This window comes from Geotrypetes seraphini, chromosome 2 (assembly GCF_902459505.1).
Source record: "Geotrypetes seraphini chromosome 2, aGeoSer1.1, whole genome shotgun sequence".
In the NCBI taxonomy this organism is placed as follows: Eukaryota; Metazoa; Chordata; class Amphibia; order Gymnophiona; family Dermophiidae; genus Geotrypetes; species Geotrypetes seraphini.
The window spans coordinates 384,851,450-384,866,652 of NC_047085.1; the positions used below are offsets into that span (position 1 = coordinate 384,851,450).

The 15,203-nt window shown below is 41.5% G+C and overlaps 1 protein-coding gene across 3 annotated transcripts in view; it reads left to right on the plus strand.

Annotated features, from left to right (window-relative positions):
- The first annotated feature begins 10,819 nt into the window (after positions 1-10,819).
- RFTN1 (raftlin, lipid raft linker 1) overlaps positions 10,820-15,203 on the plus strand; it is a 330,337-nt gene continuing 325,953 nt past the window's right edge. For 2 of the 3 annotated variants that reach the window (XM_033930710.1, XM_033930712.1), the window contains exon 1: positions 10,820-11,279. The gene's annotated coding sequence lies outside the window, so the exon portion shown is untranslated. The remainder of the gene's footprint in view (positions 11,280-15,203) is intronic. The other variant, XM_033930711.1, reaches the window with a different exon arrangement.

Here is a 15,203-nt window from a genome sequence, read left to right on the forward strand (position 1 = left end):
GGGAGGTTATTCTAAAGCTCAGTGAATTTGAAGAAAAGGGATTTCCCTAATTTACCTGCATACATGATGCCTTTTAACAAGGGGAAAGATAGTTTGAGTATGTGGGCGGATCTGGTAGTGTCAGGTCTCGAAAAATTCCAGGATAGTGGGATTAGGGGAGGAAAAATGTCATGTAGGATCTTGAAAATTAGGCAGGTACATTTAAAGTGAATCCAATGTTAAATTCAATATTCAATCTCTTACCATGTTTTATAGATGAATGATGGCTGTGAATAGTGTTATAACACATTTTTTTTACATCTTAGAGCGGATCTCTAAAGAAGCTAATGCAAACATGTCGGGTCCGGCTGTATGAACTACTGAAGTTTATCATTCAGATAATCAATCAGATAAGTCAAAAAAAAGCAAAAAAAGTTATTTATAAAATTTTACAAAAATATTTAAGTAAAACACGACCTAGATCTATGAGGATTCAATACCATGATTCCCCGCTGATAAGAATACACATAGGGCGGCGGAATGGTACATCTGAGGTCTTGGAAGCATATTAATTGAATCAAATGAATTGAAGAATCTATGAAATGTTGATGAAAAGCAAATGGAAAAGCAAATGAATTCATGAAATGAGAATTTAAGGAAAATATCTGTCTTAGAGTGGGTTAAACAATAAGGAATTTTCGATATTGCTCTAGGAAAAGAAAGTTACCATTTTAAACAAAAACTAATTGTTGGATATAACTTAGGTTAAGCATCTTATATGTATGGTGACATTTATATTCATTTATAATATCATTCTTTGTAGGACCCCTGAGGAAAGAGTGTTTCTTCAAAACATGGACCTTGTTGGGTCCGGTCCACATGAATATTAGGACCAGTTTACTGTATATTTTTCATGTGGTTTGGTTTTGTTTTTAGACTTTTGTTTCAAGTTACTTCAATAAAATTCCTGCACCCTGTACATTTTCCTACAGTTTTGTTTTGGTTTCTTGTCATGTTTTTTTCTGCAGATCCTGTTGGTTTTTCTTTTTTTGTTTTACTTTTGTACCTATCTGTACACCACAACAATAGTCCTTGTGCCTGCAGGTGCTATCTTTATGTAAGTATAGTACAGGGATCTCAAAGTCCCTCCTTGAGGGCCGCAATCCAGTCGGGTTTTCAGGATTTCCCCAATGAATATGCATTGAAAGCAGTGCATACACATAGATCTCATGCATATTCATTGGGGAAATCCTGAAAACCTGACTGGATTGCGGCCCTCGAGGAGGGACTTTGAGACCCCTGGTATAGTAGGTTTTGGAGGGCTCACCAGACAATATAAGCAAGTTATAGAGACATCTGTACCTGGGACTTTTAATAATAATAACAGCTTATATACCGCAATACTGTGAAGTTCTATGCGGTTTACAAAGATTAAGCAAAGGTACAAATTGATTGACTTTATGACATTCTCTGCAGTAATTCTGAGAGTGCCTTTCTGCTCTGTGCCATATGTGAGCCATGTGAATCTGTCATACAGGCTGGACAATACTGTTTGTTTTTTTTCACATCTTTGGTTGGTGGGAGAGTGTCAGTGACCACTGGGGAAGTAAGGGGGGATCTTGCCTTAATCCCTCCAGTGGTCATCTGGTCAGTTTGACATCTTTTTGGCATTTAGATGCTTTTAAAACAGATCTAGCTCTAAATATCTAAAAAAAAAAAAAAAAAAACAACCCAAAATGGTGAATGTATTTTTTAAAGGTTTGATGATCCCTACCAAGCATCTGTATCCAAGTCCTAAGCTTTCCCAAAACATGCCCCTTTAAGATTTAGATGCACTGGAGACAAAGCAACCAGAAAGACTTCTAGAAAGTCTGTTTTGAGAATGCCCACTTGGATGTTTTGATCAGTAAGAAGTCCAAGTGCTGATTTGTGCTGTCTTTGGATGTCTATCTTTTTTGAAAATGAGCCCCATACTAACTAATTTAAAAATTAAACATAGTTTAGTTATTCATCTGACAAGAGAAAAAAGGAAGAAAAACAGTCATTGAACACACCATTATAAATGAACATAATACATACAAATGAGAGCCTTCTATACACAGTATTAATCATGACTCTTAAAATTATAATATAATAAAAATTATAGAACTTGCCTTTTGACATACATTCGATGACAAATTATACAAGCAATTGTGTAAATGAAAAAAAATTCTTTAAATGTGTCTCACAGGAAAACAGCTAAATCAATGTTTACATTCAAACCTGCAGGAAAGTCTCTGTCTAATTCAAAAACAAATAATTTTTCTTGTAATATATCATCAGCATTTCCACCTCTCCATGAAGTATTGATATTCTTAAAGAATCTCAAACCTGAGAATGAATGTGAAACCATGATGTTTTTTCTTCTAAAGTTACTACAATGTTCAGTCATCCTCGTTTTAACCTTACGTACAGTCTTTCCTACATACAAAAGCAAACAAGGACAGATAATAACATAAATCACTTTTTCAGTCTTACAGATTGATTTATATTTCAAAGGGTATCTTTTTCCTGTTCTTGGATGATCAAATTCAGTAATAGTGAGTGAACATGGACTTACAGAGCAACTACCTCAGGGTTGGTGACCTACAAAAGGAACTTCATTTGGGCATAATGAAAATGCAGACGGTACAATATGTTCTTTAATGTTTTTACCTCGCGAATAAGCCACAATTAATTTTCTATCTTTAAAACAGTGGTGCCCCTCTAATATGTGCTAATGTTTTCTCAGAATTGTTTGTATATCTTTTGAAAGGTAAGAAAATTGTAAACTGCATGCAAAGTTTGGTGCAGGTCTATTCATATTGGGTGTTAAGAGTGTCTCTGTTTGCAGCTCTTGCTCTAATTAGTCCTTTATTAGTACATTCTTTTGGATATCCCCTTTCTTTAAATCTCTGAATAATAAATGGGGTTTTCTTCTCAAATTCAAAACTGCTGCATAACCTGCATAATCATAGAAACTGCACGAATATGAAAGCTTTGAAAATGTAAGAAATGATTCCTATCGGTGGGTTTCCTGAAAATTGTTGTTTCAAAACCATATGTGGTTTTTTCAAAACTTTATATGTAAAAATGTGTTATCCTAGGACAAGCAGGCATCATATTCTCATATGTCGGTGATGTCATCCACGGAGCCCGGTATGGACAGTGAAAAGTGCTGTCGCTTTAAGCTTTGCGAAGTGTCAAGAAGCTTTGCGAAGCTTCAAGACGGCCCGCACCTTGCATGTGCAGGTGCCTTCCCGCCCGAAGTCAGCTCGCGGTTCCTCAGTTCTTCGTTTTCCACATAACCTACTTAAAGAAGCTCTTTTTAAGAATTGGGAGATACCTCTTTCTACTACTATAGCTCCAAGAAAACTTGACTCTCTCTATAGCAGTGATTCCCAACCCTGTCCTGGAGGAACACCAGGCCAATCGGGTTTTCAGGCTAGCCCTAATGAATATGCATGAGAGAGATTTGCATATGATGGAAGTGATAGGCATGCAAATTTGCTTCATGCATATTCATTAGGGCTAGCCTGAAAACCCGATTGGCCTGGTGTTCCTCCAGGACAGGGTTGGGAACCACTGCTCTATAGGATTCAATCTTGTTCTGGATTTGATAAACCCACAGTTATCTCATCAGTCTTTGCTAGTTGAATCCACACTCAAAAAAATCTTCTAGTTCTAGAGTTTATGCTACTGCTCCTCCAGATTGTGAGGGTCACACCATGGATAAGTTTGGTTGTCATCTTTACCAGAACTCCATGTTAACTAACAGAGTTATTAACTATAATTTCTACGTAACATTTTATCTCAAGCAACTCCTTAAAAAGAAGGCTGATTTTCAGCAGTACATCCCATCTGACCACCTGCAGGAGTATCGGGAGAACATTCACAATTTGTTTCAAACATGAAAGTTCATGGCTCGATCTACATTCAATGCATTTGATGTCTCGTCCAGAGCATCAGCAATGTCCATTGCAATGAGACAGCTGGCATGTCTTAGGGTCTCTGATATGGACATAGATGTTCAAGACCGCTTGGCAAACATCCCTTGTCTGGGGGAAGAACTATTTGGAGACGAGGTTGAGGATGCCACTCAGACTCACATGGCATGAACAAAGCTGGACTGCTCTCACTGGCTCTAAATCTAAGCCTCCGTTGTCCAAACCAGCTCAACAACCTACTTCATTTCCCTACAAGAGGCATTATCCAGCAAGAAAAGCCTCAAAAATCTTGGACTTCAGCTCCTCAAAAACCAGCCCAGTCTTTTTGACCTGCTTTTGGAGGACATAGCCAGAATTCCTCTGTCTCAACCTCTTCCACAACCCATCGGAGGGCAAGTTTCTGATATATTATCAGCGCTGGCTCTCATTACCACAGCCTCTCGACTTTGTTGTTTGTCTTTGTTATGGTTTTTTTCTGTGATTTTATTATGTACGTTATTTTGTAATCCGCATAGAATCATTGGATATGCGGAATATAAATTTTTTAAATAAATAAGTACCGGTAAATAGACTCGCTGTCAGTTTAAAAATAGACATGGTCGTTTAACAGGCACATTCTTCTGCCACTTTTGTCTTATATTTTAGAGCTTCAGTTCACAGTATTGTCTGCACTTTAAACACAGGAGCAACTGTTTGGTTTGTGTTTTAATTGCATTTCTTTCTATTATTTAAATATAGTTAGGTCCATTTCTGTGTCCCTCTCTATGTTTTCATAAATATTTTAATGTGTTCATTAAACATTTTTTAAAGACTTTTCTGTTTTCCCTAGACTTACTCCCTGTTTTACTAAGGTGTGTTAAGCATTTTAGTGTGCGTTTAGTGCGCACTAAATCGTATGTGCTAATGTGCCCATAGACTAACATGCATGCATTAGCGTTTAGCACGCACCTTAGTAAAAGAAGCCCTTAGTATTCATACTTGCAAGAGTATTATAATATTTACACCCCCCCCCTGTTTTTACTAAACCGCAATAGCAGTTATTAGCGCAGGGAGCCACGCTGAATGCTCCGTGCTGCTCCTGATGCTCATAGGAACTCTTTGAGCATCGGGAGCTGTGCGGAGCATTCAGCGTGACTCCCTGCGCTAATAACCGCTATCATGATTTAGTAAAAGGGGGAGGGGGTTAATTTGGTTGGATACTCAATAGAATCACATTTGCGGTAGGTGTAAGAATTAATTTAAAAAGGGGGTGTTTTCCTTTCTTTTTAATGTTTTTTATGTTGATACATAAGTAGTTTCAGTATTATCAAACATTTTGTTTATTTTATTCATTTGTATTATTATATGCAATTTCACTTTCTCAGCTACTTTTGTTTTTTGTTCTTCTTTCAATGGTTATGTTTTATGCTATATCCCACTGTTATCACAGCTCTAATACTATGTAATACATAAATAAATAATTTAATGTAAACTGCTCAGACCCTTCAACCAAAGTAATATAGTGATATGGCTGCCATTGGGACCATCATCGCCTTCACTGTTCCATTACCTTCCCTTATCCAAACTCATTGTTATAACACAAAGGAAAAAGATAAGAATGAACAAACTTATCTTTGATCCTGCTGGGAAGGCTTGTTGAAAACACTGTCGGCAGCCATGGACTGAAAACGTTAAAGTGCTAGTGCTCGTGAATAAATGCAGCAAAAGCCATCAGAGAAATGGACCCCCAATTCGAGTTTCGCACTCTTCCTTAGGATGGGTCACTATCAAATGAACACAAAACATGTCCTAAATACTCGTATACCTAAAATGACTCGACATGCCCTCACTATTACCTTTCTTCCCAAATACTGCAATCATAAACTTATAAAAATAGCATGACCTATCTCATTTTATAAACCTACAATTAACATACCTCATGTTGGCCATTTCAAACTCAGAGGAAAAGAAAGACTGAGCTGCGTGTGAGTGGCGGTTCTAGCTCCACCCCCTTTATACTATTCACTTGCCTGAACAACCGGAAATGAGGCAACCCAATACAGAAACATAAACTCAAGCAACCACCAAAAAAATAAAATAAATTCATAAATCCACGTGTCAGTCCCTTTGGCTGAATTCCAAGATTCAAATTGGTGGGTTTAAGGTCATCTGGAAGCATTGGATGAAGGAGTGTGTGGCACAGTGGTTGGATCTACAGCCTCAGCACCCTGGGGTTGGGGGTTCAAACCCCGTGCTGCTCCTTGTGACCCTGGGCAAGTCACTTAATCCTCCAGAGCCCCAGGTACGTTAGATAGATTGTGAGCTCACCGGGACAGAGAGGGAAAAATGCTTGAGTACCTGATTGTAAAAACCGCTTAGATAACCTTGATAGGCGGTATATAAAACCCTAATAATCTTGAAACTTGAAACTACATTATCACAGTGGATCCTAACCCTGTCCTGGAGGACACCAGGCCAATCGGGTTTTCAGGCTAGCCCTAATGAATATGCATGAGAGAGATTTGCATATAATGGAAGTGAGAGGTATGCAAATCTGCTTCATGTATATTCATTAAGGCTAGCCTGAAAACCCGATTGGCCTTGTGGTCCTCCAGGATAGGGTTGGGAACCACTGCACTAGATGATGTGATATCTAATTGGAAAATGCTTGATTTTTCACGACTGCAACAATCATTTGGTATTTCAAAATCTCAAATATATAAGTGGTTGCAGTTGAAGCAAGCCATTCAGAAGGGGTTCCCTGATTGGCGAAATCTAAAAAATCAGTATAGCTTGCCGGGTCTATGCTTCCAGACAGATTTGCTGGGGCATCAGGCAGCCAAGTGGTATAAATTAATATCTGGCTACATGAATAAAAAACCAAAAAACAAGTTTGAGAGATATTTGGAGCACTGAGATTAAGCAGCAGATTTCTGCTACTCAATGGTCACGGATTTGGTCTTGGAGGATGAGGTTTACAGCGTCAGCATCTGGGGTTGTTGTTTTTTTTTTTTTTTTTGTTGCATAGAAGTTTTTGGACCCCTGTTCGTTTGCAGAAATTAGATAGTTCTAAGTCAAATAGATGCTGTCACTGTCATCTCAATATAGGGACACTGGATCATCTATTGTTCTGTTGTCCTTTGATAATTAGTTTTTGGAGATCTATATGGGGACATATTACTCTGATTCTGGAGACTGTGGTTCCACTGTCATATGAAGCGGTTTTATGGGGGACGCTGTTATCTCCTACATCTCCAGTATACAGACATAAAAACAGGTTATTGGGTATAATGACTGGGGTAGCCATCCAAATGATTACGAAAAACTGGAAGAATTGTGACCGCTTAAATTTCACTTTTTGGTAGGATTTGATATGGTTGTGTTACCATTACGAGAAAATGATGTCTGAACAAAGGGGTAATATTAAGTGGTTTAATCTGACGTGGGGTCCATTGACCAATTTTATTGATTCTAATTGAATGGTTTTTCCCATTACTTTTGGTTATACTTTTTACATCCAGGGAAGGTGGGTGGGAGAGAGAAGGAAAATGTATAGGGACTGGTTTATTTATGAGTTATTAGTACTATTGTAATAATAATAATAGTTTATATATTGCAGGACCGTGAAGTTCTATGTGGTTTACAATGATTAAAAAGTTACAGATTGAGTAGTACTTACAGAGTTAAGATTTAGCGGTCAGTTATTGTGGGGAAAGATTGTTCAGTGCCTAAGTACTTTAGGAACAAATATGTTTTTAGATGTCTCCTAAGTTCCCCATAAGTATTTGCAAGCATGAGTAATTGTTTCAGATCTTTACCCCATAATGCTGCCTTGAATACACTTCCCCCTCCGTATTTGCGGGGGTTAGGGGCAGAGCCGGCCTGTGAATATGGAAAAACCACAAATAATATTCAGGACGGTTCTGCCCTTATCCCCTGCTTTCCCTGGCTATTTTTAGCCCTGTAAGCCCCCCCTCTTAAGCCTTACCTGGTGGTCTATCGGGTTTTCAGGCAGGAGTGATCTTCCCACGCTTCTGCCTCGTGCAGATTGCTCACAGGAAATGACTGCCTTGAGCTCCCGTAGTCTCTCGAGCCATTTCCTGTGAGCAATCTGCTAGGAGTAGGAGCGTGGGAAGATTGCTCCTGCCTGAAAACCCACTAGACCACCAGGTAAGGCTTAGGGGGGGGGGAGGGGAGGGCTTACAGGGCTAAAAATATCCTGAAAAATTAAAAAAAAATTTCTGGTCAAAAATTGCGAATAATGGAATCTGTAGATACGGAGGGGGAAGTGTTTATTGAAATCAGGAGGAGGGGGGGGGGGGTGAAAATTATTCTTATGTATTTCACTGATGGATATAAGTGCTGATTTTTCAGGTAACTTGTTATGCAATTTTTGTATGCACTGTTTTTAGAATGAAAATGAATAAAGATATATATATATTTTTTTAAAAATTAAATTTGAGAAGTTATTTATTTAATGTTCTTTAAGCTATGTTTGAGTAATTGTAACAATGGTGAAACTAAAGTAGATAGAATTGCTAATCAATGCAACGGATGTGCTTGTTTTTTAATGCACTTGTCTGGGCAGTTATATCCTTACACATACCGATGCTCATAACACTGACAGACTCTTGTGTACGTGATGCGCATTAGAGAATGACACGGTGGCGGTTACCCGCCGGAACGGGGAAAGAAAAATAACAGTCGCTGCGGGGACAGGGACAAGGCCATTCACCACCCCGTGGAGCGATGAATGATCTTGTCTCCGCAGTGAGGCATTAAGGATTGCGCGGTCCCTGCAGCCACTGCCCGCCCGTAGCATTTAGCCAGCTCCCTCCCTCCACCTCACCTTATATTCTGAGTTTGCCGGCTTCCTTTTTCCTGAGCTGCAACCATTCAAAAAGCCGTGTATGCGCGGCTGCGCGAGTCCATCAATCTTCTCCTCTGACGCAACCGGAAACAGGAAGTTGCAGGAGAGGAGAAGTTTGGACTCGCGCAGCCGCGCGTGCACGGCTTTTGGAACGCGTTGTGTTGATAAAAATTTATAAACAAAGCCCTGCCAGCTGAACTAAGGCTTATATGGATGCTGCGGGGACAGTGACGGGGTGGTGAATGGGATGGCAGTGGCGGTGACGGGGCGGTGAAAGGGATGGCAGTGATGGTGATGGGGCAGTGAAGGGAATGGCGGTGACGGGGCGGTGCAGAGGATGGTGGGCCGGGGACGGGGCGGTGACAGGGACAGATTTTTTTCCCCATGTCATTCTCTAATGTGCATGTCACCTATTCTAGTGTATACTTATGAAGGGAATTTTTTTTAAAATAAAATAAAATTCTGGAATCTCTTCAGGGCACACCATTGTGCCTGGGCACACAGTTTGAGAGACACTGGTATATAGCCTTAACCATGGAAGCATAGCCTTCGTGCACACTGACATAGGGGTTCTGGCCTTGTACAAGTTATTTCCCAGTAGGGGCTGGTCCAGACAGACCTTTTTTGGGGCATTTGGTAGCAGTGTGATTCTGCCTGCAGTGAGAGCAAGCATACAAGAATTTATACTCTGTAAGGGGCAAGCGGTTCTAATGAATCTCCAACAGATGTCCTGCCCCTGTTTGGTGTTTCCAGATCTCGAAACCACATTGGGGAGTGAGGACCCATTAAGGCCCTTACCTCCTACATCCTGTTTTCCTGTCGCAGCTGTCAAAGCCGTAGCCAGTTTAGGCCAGAACAGCCTTACTAGGTCAGACCAAAGGCCCATCAAGCCCAGTAGCCCGTTCTCATGGTGGTCAATTCAGGTCACTAGTACCTGGCCAAAAACCAGAGTAGCAACATTCTATGCCCAATATGGGTTAGCCAGCAGTTTATATTCTGGGTTTCCCCAGGACATGTGTAAATTTTCTTCCATCTTGTCCCAAAATACTTCATTGTAGTTGAGCCAAGTCCAACCCCCAAAGCACCAATAACACTCCAAATTGAACTAGGTTGGCCCAGCCCCAAACTCTTGCCAGAAGCAGAAAGAAACAAATCCAATTAATTATATTTTGTGAAACATACATGCATCTGTTCCGTATCCTATCGTTTTTGCCTTTCCTGCTGACCCTGCCCTCACAGAAGTTTAAAGGTATGATACACACCCACTAATTTTCCTATGGCATCTTATCCTATGTTTCAGGCAGTGCCACCAAGGTGGGTGCATCCTTAGCCTGCCAACTACTCATACTGTGTCCTTCCCTGCGAACTGAAGACCCACCAACTAAAGATCCTGAAAAAGAAGAGGAAGAAGAAGGCCTGTGTTTTTTGCCCTTCTATGCCAGGATCCTCAACCTCCCCCCCCCCCCTTTAGTTTTTGTTAGAGCCTACTGCCCTTTATTAAATGCCCTGCCAGCTGTCCAGCCCCCAGTTAATATGGCCCTTTGAGACGTGCGCTTGGGCTCCAAATTTCTTGAATTGTATTCTTGCTGCTCCCCCTTATAGTGGAAGTGATATTTGAGTTATTGGTTTCGTTATATTTTGGTATTCTTTGCTGTCTGCCTCTTACTGGTTTCTGTTAAAAAATTTTACGGGATGGGTTTACAAATTTCCAATAAATAAAAACAATTTAAAAGTTGTTAAAACATTTAAAAACTGAAAAGAAAAGGTGTCTACAATTTTTCAGCAGAGAAGCAGGGGATAGAAAATGGGACAAGCCTGTTTTTCTTGATTTGGTTTAATTTGGGGTGGTTGCTTTTTGGGGCTCGGCAGCAGTCAATACTGATTTCGTAGCAGACCAAGAAGCAACGTCTGATTTGATCAACCCGATTACAAGCGATTTAACAGGTTTGTAGCTGCAACATCCTTCGACGCTTGGGAGGGGGCGCCAGAAGTTATCAAAAGTGGCCTCTCTGAAAGAAGCAGACTCAGCTGCTCCGGGGCAATAAAGCGAGGACTGAACTCTTCCTGCTGCTTCCTGCTTTCCAGATCTCGGATCCCTTTTTGGGTTTTTTTTGTTTTTTTTTTCTAACTTCTGCAGGGCCGGCCGGGACACGGTTGGTGGGTAGTGGGAGGTCTGGTTCTCGCACGCTTCGTTTTTGAAAAGAGAAGCATGAAATGTCAGAGGATGTGGTTTGGCTGAATGCGCGAGCAGAGAAGAGCCGAGGGCAGCGCGTGCCTCATCCACGACTCCAGAGCGAGAGGAAGTGCAGCGGCGTCCAAGGCTCAGCGGCTTCTGCAGCCCTGGCCCGAGAGCGTCTGAAGTTCTTGCCTCGGGCACTTTCTCTTCTGACATGATCTTGAACGGTCTCCCTTCAGCCAAATCCTCCGCCTTCGCTTCTTTGCTTTAGAAGGAAACCCTGCTGGATTCAGCCGAAAGGCAACATCAGGTAAAGAGTTTTTTTTGTTTTTTTTGAAGCCCCTTTAGGTTAGACGCATTAGGTGTCCAGTAATTGTTTCTGGAGGGCTGGCGGAGGGAAGCTGCGTTTAAACTTTCAAATGCAGTATATGCAAAAGGGACCCCCTGGCGGATTTCGGAACTGGCCAGAACTTCACTGCAGGTTAGCCGGGAGTGTTATACATTTCGGACAACTCCCTGAATGTGGGAGCCCAGACTAAAATAAATCTTTCTTTACACTATCTTTAAAAACCTAACCCTAGAATTTGTTCACAAAATTCACTTTTCTGTAAAATGGATGTGTCTTAAGTGTTTTGCTGGGCTAATAATTTTCTCTGCAATTAATTTTCTTCATTTCATTCTTTGTAGCCCATTTTTCTGTTACTAAATCTGGCTCTATCTTTCCTTTCCACTGGCACTAACAGCATCCTTCAGTATACTGTCATTATGTATAGATGTGTTCAGTCGATTCGATTGGATTGCTGAATTTTGGCCAATCTTGTAGCAGGATTTGCCCCTATTGTGTTAGTCAGTGATACACATTTTCAGGTAGTAGGCAAATATTCCTAGATAAGTGGTTCTCTTTCTTTCTTTCAATTTCTATCCCATTGTCCCCAAAGAGCTCAGAACGGGTTACAGGTTGAACATACATAGTATATAGTTAACAGGTTACAATTTACACTAGATTTGCCATAATTTCAGTACAAATTTCCCATACAAGTTTTTTCCTAGCTAGACACATATTAAGAATCTAATACTAACATACATAATATACAGTTTACCAGTTATAATTAACCCTGGTTATTCTTACAGTGCAAGTTTTCCAGTACAAGTTTTATCCTAATTGACACACAGTTTATACGTTGGATTTGCCATAGTTAAAATACAAGATTTTAGCTTTCCTTACATGACACATACTGAGTTCTGGTACTAATATACATTTCCGTGTAGTCCATTGGTCAAGGGCAGAGGGTTAGGCGAAGAGGTATGTTTTTATTGCTTTCCTAAAGTTGAGGAGTCCTTCAAGGGATATGATCTGTGGTTTGCAGTTACAGGGCACAACCAGGGGGCATTTTGAGGCATATTTCAGCCTGGGAGCGGAGAGACCGGTTCGGTATGTACGGAAGAAGCTTAGTCATCACATAACCCAGTGCCATGTTGTGCAAGGATTTGAACACTAGAATCAGACCTTTGAAAAGATAATGTTTAGCTAAGGGCAGCCAGTGAGCCATTGCTAGAGCCTGGGAGATAGGGTTGCGGGCACGGAGGTTTTTTAGAAGACTGATTGCTGCATTTTGAACACACTGAAGATGATGCATGTTCTTTGCTGTGAGACCGTTGAATAGTGCATTGCAGTAATCCATGCAGGAGAGTACTGAGGTATAGAGTAGTTGAGCGAAGTTGGACTCTGAAAAGTAGTTCCTTATTTTTTTGGAGTTGTTGTAGGTAGTAATACAAGGAAGATACCACCTGGGAGATATGGTCGGAAAGCAACAGGTTGCCGTTAAGGTGTATTCCTAGGATGCGCACTTGGTCTTTCGCAGTTGTAGTCGAGTCCCAGCACAGCGAAGGACGGTCACGGTCACAGCGTTCTTTGCCGATTCAAAGGAGTTCCTTCTAAGAGGCGTTTAGTTGTAGTTTGTTGACGGCCATCCAGTTTTTGATTTCCGAGAGGCAGTTTAGGAGTTTCACAATCTGGGCATCACGGGCTTCTCCTAGCGGTAGGTACAGTTGAATGTCATATGCAAAGAAGTGAATCTGTATTTGATATTTGTGGGCTATGTCTGAGACAGGTCTAACATAGAGATTGAATAGTAGGGGGGATAGCAGAGCCCCTTGCAGAACACCATATTTGATCGGTTTCGGTTTTAAAAGCACATCATTGAGCAGAATGCTTTGAGATCTGTTATTCAGAAAAGTGGTGAACCATTGTAGCGCATTGTCTTGGATTCCAGTTTCAGAGAGCTGTTCAATGAGGCAAGGATGGTCAATAGTGTCAAATGCCACACTGAGATCCAGCAGCACTTTCCTGTAAATACTACTGTACATTCTTGCATACTCCTGTCAACCACAATAACCTGTAACTCTAATGTTTCTCTATGTCTGTAATCTTAATTTAATTGCTGTGAACCGCCTAGAACTCTCTGGGTATGGCGGTATACAAAATAAAGTTATTATTATTATTATATCATTTCCCTTATCTATGAGTTTCTAGCAGTCGTTGATGATGTCGAGAAGGATGGTTTCAGTACTGTGGAATTTCCTGAATCCAGATTGGAAAGTAGATAGGGTTCCTTGTTTGTCGATAAAGGAGAGTGCAATTGGCTTAATACTGTTTTTTCCATGATCTTGGAGACGAAGGGTAGGTTAGAGACAGGTCTAAAGTTGCCAGGCACGTTAGGGTCAAGCGAGGGTTTCTTCAGGATCAGTCTGATGACCACCGACTTCCAGTTTGTGGGCACTATACCTGTGTCTAGGGAAGTGTTGATGAGAGGAAGGATGGAGTCTACAAAAGTGTCTTTCACCGTCACCAGGAGGTGAGGCGGACAGGGGTCCAACAGTTTCAAAGTGAGTTAGGTTCCTAGTTGTAGTTTTAGTTATTTTGTCTGAGTCACAGAGGGGTTGGGAGTTGTCTGGGGGGTACCAGCATGGGGATGGGACTTGGGGCTTGACCCTGTGCCAATTGGTTTTTTTAAGTTTGAGGGCATCGGGGGGGGGGAGCTTCCAGGCATGGGGGGGTCATGGGAGGGGGCTATGGATGGCTGTGTGTGGGGGATCAGAAGGATCAGGAACCTTAAAAAAAAAAAAATTGAGGGGGGGGGGTCTGAGCTGTCAAGCCTTACTTTTTTGTCAGTGCCTGAGCCAATTAGTGCTCAGGCACTGACAGGAAAGTAGGACTATAACAGCTCAGACCATGCCGTTAAAGTTTAGTTGCTAAACAACTGGTGGTTGTTGTTTTTAATTTGCTTTGCAATGTATTACATGGAGTGCTCATTATCCTTGTAATGCATTAGCACAGGAATCAGTAGTAGCCTGAGAATCCTTTTAGGTATTACACAGAGAATGATACGGGGAAAAAATCTGTCCCCGTCACCGCCCCGTCCCCGTCCCCCCATCCTCTGCATCACCCTGTCACCGCCATCCCTTTCACCGCCCCGTCACCGTCACCGCCATCCCTTTCACCGCCCCGTCACAGCCACTGCCATCCCATTCACCGCCCCGTTACCGTCACCGCCATCCCTTTCACCGCCCCGTCACCGTCACCGCCATCCCTTTCACCGCCCCGTCCCCGCCACTGCCATCCCATTCACCGCCCCGTCACCGTCCCCGCAGCATTCATATAAGCCTTAGTACTGTAATATTTAGCTTATTTCTTTCTTATAAATCAAAGTTCCTGCTTCTGAACTAGAGAAAGAGATGTTCAGCTGGTAGGGCTTTGTTTATAAATTTTTATCAACACAACTAATATACTACTTTATCCTAAAGCAAAAAATAAATAAATAAATATAATTTTTTTTTTTCTACCTTTGTTGTGTGGTTTCTGCTTTCCACATCTTCTCATTCAATTCCTTCCATCAACTGTGTGTCTTCTCTCTGCGTCTTCCATTTGCTGTTACTGTGCCTCTCCCTTCACACCCCCCCCCTAATTGGTCTAGCACCCATCTTCTTCCCTCCGCTCCCCCATAGTCTGGCATCTGTCTTCTTCCCTTCCAGCATCTTCTCCCGACTCTGTCTTCCACATTTCCCTTCAGGGTCTGTTCCTTTCCACCCTCCTTCAATGTCTGTTCTATTCCTTTCCACCACCGCCCTTCCCTCCCTCCTTTACCATCTGTTCCTTTCTACCACCCTTCAGCTCCTCTCATGTGGCCTATCTACCTTCCTCCCTCTTATTTTCATGGCACGTTACAATGTAATT